Here is a 4279-nt window from a genome sequence, read left to right as displayed (position 1 = left end):
CCGCTGCTGGTCCGCCGCCCCCGCCGCCCCCGCCGCCCCCGGCCACTCGGCCGCCACCTGCGCCAGGCCCGCCAGCTGCGCGAGGCGGTCCGCCCACGGCGACGCCTCCTCCTCCACCGACTGCCGCGTCTCCGCAGCCGCCTCCACAGCCGCCTCCGGCTGTTGCAACGCCACTGGCGCAGCCCTCGCTGCCGTCGAAAGTAGAATCAGCAGCAGCGCCCTTGCAGCGTAGAGCGACGAGTAACTCGTGGAGGACCTGGACAATAGTAAGAAAGGTGCGGTTAATATGGTGATGGATAGCGTGATTTTGGCACGCTACAGAAATGCTCCTAACGTCCGCACGAAATTACACTGCTGGTCATGCAAAACGCAACACCAAGAAGGACAGGAGGTATCACAGCCAGATTGGTTTGGGAGGTAACACGTTGTACAAAGGTCACGTGATCGAAATTACTGCCCCATGTGAAGTGAGGGAGATGATGAATTCAGTATCGAGAGTTGCCGCCATTGCTGGCAATAACCACAGCTACACGCCTCGGCATTGAACCAAAGAGGCTCTGGATCTGCTATTGGGGTTGAAAAGGAACTAAAAAATGTTGTAATTCAGTCTCAAAGATACAAGAAGAAAATTTGTTCGACTGTCATACCAGAGGAATACTCTGAAAAACTGTTTTATTCTTGATAGACAAAGGACTAATTTCGAGATTCTTTTAATTCGAGAAGGCGAATTTTAGATGGAGGCGACGATCTTTACGATGGCTCTGCTCAACAATAGAGGTACGTGATTGTGCTCACTACTTTCCTTTGGTGGCCGCTAAGATTAATTCCGATGTGTTTTTGCCGAGACATTCAGAACCTGCAATCTTCCTTTTCGTATAAAAATAGGAGTCCGATAGAAAAAGAAATATTCTTAAATTTGAATAACTGCAATTCTTTTACCCAGGCCAGGGGAATGATAGAACGTACGTGCCTCTACCCTGATTGTACGTTCGCAATCTCAGAGTGTGTTACGAAGTAATTATTTTACCAAAAAAAATTAAGATAGATCTTTCTTATCAGATCGCAACCACTCGCACGCGAACGTACGTACCCTCTGAATGTGTCTAGTCAGTCGTGCGCATTGTTCTAAAGCTTTTCTGTTAATAAATATTCAGTGGATTGCATCTCTGCAATTAATTTTTGTTTATGCCGCAAATCGCACTTCACGCGAAGTATTTATTACGCAAGTTTCAGGCTCCATTTAATGTCAAAAATTCCGAAGTACGGCTGACTAAGCAAACCGCTACAATAATTTCATATCTCTACAGCTACAATAACACCAAACAACAATAACATAACAGAGAGGGTACGTTACAGGGCACAGCACTTCGTTGGAGCACAGCAGCTCACGCTGCATTCACATACTGCCGAAAATGGATCTGGTGTAGCAGCGGGTTTGGTATTCCGGGCCATTCGTCCCACTGTCATCGCCCAGTTTTGGATAGGCGAGAGATCGGGAGAAAAGGGAGGCCAAGGCAGCTACGCAATCAGATGGGCGAAGAAGAAGTCTCGAACATTGCGTGCCACTTGTGGTCGCGCATTATCCTGTTGTAATGTGGCCATCGGGAGAACAACAGGCTCCATTACTTCAGAGATGTAACGCTGTCTGGTTAGTGTACGGGCAATGCGTACTAGTGGTGGTGAGGTGCGGGGGAGGGGGGGGGGGGGGGGGGGGTGCGAGAGTGGAATCTAATACCTCCTCAAACCATAATGCCGAGTGGAGGACCAGCATGGCGACGAATAATCCGTCAGTTCAAAAGCCTTTTTGAACCACGGTCTTACCGAATACGAATACAATCTGCTAATCACTAAACCTCCTCGTTTGGTCGTAGAACATGATCTGCGCAACTATCGCCATCGTCTTAAAACATTTATTTCAGTTTATTGTTAATGCCCATTCAGTAAGTTATCTCTCAGGGGAAAGACATTGGGAGAGACATTTTTTCACAGAAAATGTTTTGTTATGCTTGGCACGGCACATGGTTCGTGCTCGCATGGTGTGCAGAAGCTTTGGACACTGGTATACTTTTACCACCAAAATATATTTGCATCCAGATTGCTGCGAGCTATGTTAGAGCATGTCATGAAGTTGTAAAGTGTGCTTTAGAACACCGTGTGCTTATGTTTTCAGTTTTTATGTTCTGTTAAATTCTTTTTAATGCTCGCGTATTTCTTTTGGTGCCTAAGTTTACTTTCAGTGTGCTTGAAAATGACAAAATGTCGAAACTGAAATAGCAATAAATATTTTTAACAGCCTTATGTGGAGTGACTACATTCGTTAAACATGGTGCTTCATACAAATCTTCAGAGGTACGGCGGAATATCGAAGTACAGTAGGCGAGTGGGTAGTATTTAGGGCTGGCCAGACTGCTAGAGGGGTGTTAAGCAGAGAGGAATGTCCTAACACAAGACGAAGATTTCTGCAAATGCTTCCTTTAATTGAGGTACTGGGCTGTAATAAGCACGTGGAGACAAGGAGATCGGCACGCAGTATGCTGAAAAATTGAGAATTTCATCGAACCAGTGGAAAAAATTGACGGCGTAAAAGAAAAAGTTTGCGATCGAGCAAAGAGCGCCTGCCCTTTCAGTGCAATTATGGCAGCAATCACGCGAAGCATGGAAAACACGGCAAATTTCGCTAAGAACTGGTTCTTTGGAATAATTTGGAGCTAGATTGGTACTTAACGACCATTTCGACAGAGTTTACGTAATTAACAGACATCGTTGGCATTACGAACAGTGTCGGTCGACCAGTTATTTGGTAGACAACTGGAGACAGATTTCCATAAATAGGTGCCATACTGAAAAACTACACCACAGTTAGGATCAAGTGAAACAGGAAAGATAACATTGTTTCCACAGCGCTTTAATGCAGAATTAGCATTTCTGTAACTAAGGAAAAGCATATTATGTACTGTGAACTCATATTCTGAATTTTTTAAATTGTAGGGTGTGCTCGTTATGTAATAAAAGTTTCAGCTCTTTTAACGTCTTTCTACTGGTTTTATACCGTCCATATACTTCTTGTATTTGATGCCAATCATTTCATCCCCGCATATTTTCTATATCTAACTGCTTTAATGGTCAGTATGAAATTTTCTACTCGTTTTTCTGCCCTGCAGTCCATTCATCCTAGTTCTCATACCAATGAAAACTATAAGCTTATAAAAGAATCACAACTTGGAAATGGATCTCAGTGCACTTCGCAGGCTTATGTAGCACCTGGTCTCTCGCATGCAAGTTCTCATTCAGATTAGCGCGTGCAAAGAGAACTTCTGTCGGCAGAAAGATTCTACTGTAAACTTACATGGGCATTAATATGAGGAAGAAATTTGTGAGACTGTATGTCTGGAGCAGTGTATTGAATGACTGTGGCGAAACCACAGAAGTAGAGAATCGAAGTGCTAACTTAAAATCAAGTGATCCACACAGGAGAGAAAGTCGGGAGGGAGTGCATTAGACCAATCAGAACAGTGATGATACTCCCCTCCCCCCTTCCCCCCAACCCTCCAAAATAAGATCAGAGTACATCATCACTGTGCTTGATAATCCTCGTACCTAGATAGTGATTTAAATGCCAGGTATCAAGACTTGGTGCTATGCAGAAGTTGATTCTCTTTTCTATTTTTTTTTGAGTCGTCAGTCTTCTAACTGGTTTGCAACGGCCCGCCACAAACTCCACTCCTGTACCAACCTCTTCAGCTACCTACGTGCAATGCTTTCATTTATTTGTTGGATATATTCTAATCTCTGTCTTCCTCTACAGTTTTACCCTATACAGCTCTCTCAAATACGCAGGTAGTTATCCCTTGATATCTTAACATGTTCTGTCATCCCATCCCTTCATGTCAGTGTTTTCCACATGTTCTTTTCCTTGCCGGTTCTGCAGAAAATCTCCTGATTTCTTATAAGACGATCTAATTTTTGATATAGTTCTGTAGAAATACTTCACAAACGCTTCGATTCTCTTCATTTCTGGTTTTCTCACAGTTTATGATTCACTTCCGTACAGTGCTGTGTTTAAGATGTACAACCTATCTTCCTCTGTTTGTCTTCCTCAAATCAATGCCTATGCTAGTGGCTTCAAGGTTTCTTGGGCGGAGGGGAAGGGGGGAGTAGAAGGATTCCTGCACTTCCTTTACTATATTGCGCCATTTAATGATGATCACAAAATGTCGCTAATCTCATTTCTGGTGCCCTCTATACTTGCTTCTTTCTTTGGTTTACTCTCAATCCAGAG

Source organism: Schistocerca nitens, chromosome 2 (assembly GCF_023898315.1).
Source record: "Schistocerca nitens isolate TAMUIC-IGC-003100 chromosome 2, iqSchNite1.1, whole genome shotgun sequence".
Taxonomy (NCBI): domain Eukaryota; kingdom Metazoa; phylum Arthropoda; class Insecta; order Orthoptera; family Acrididae; genus Schistocerca; species Schistocerca nitens.
This window is presented reverse-complemented; position numbering follows the sequence as displayed.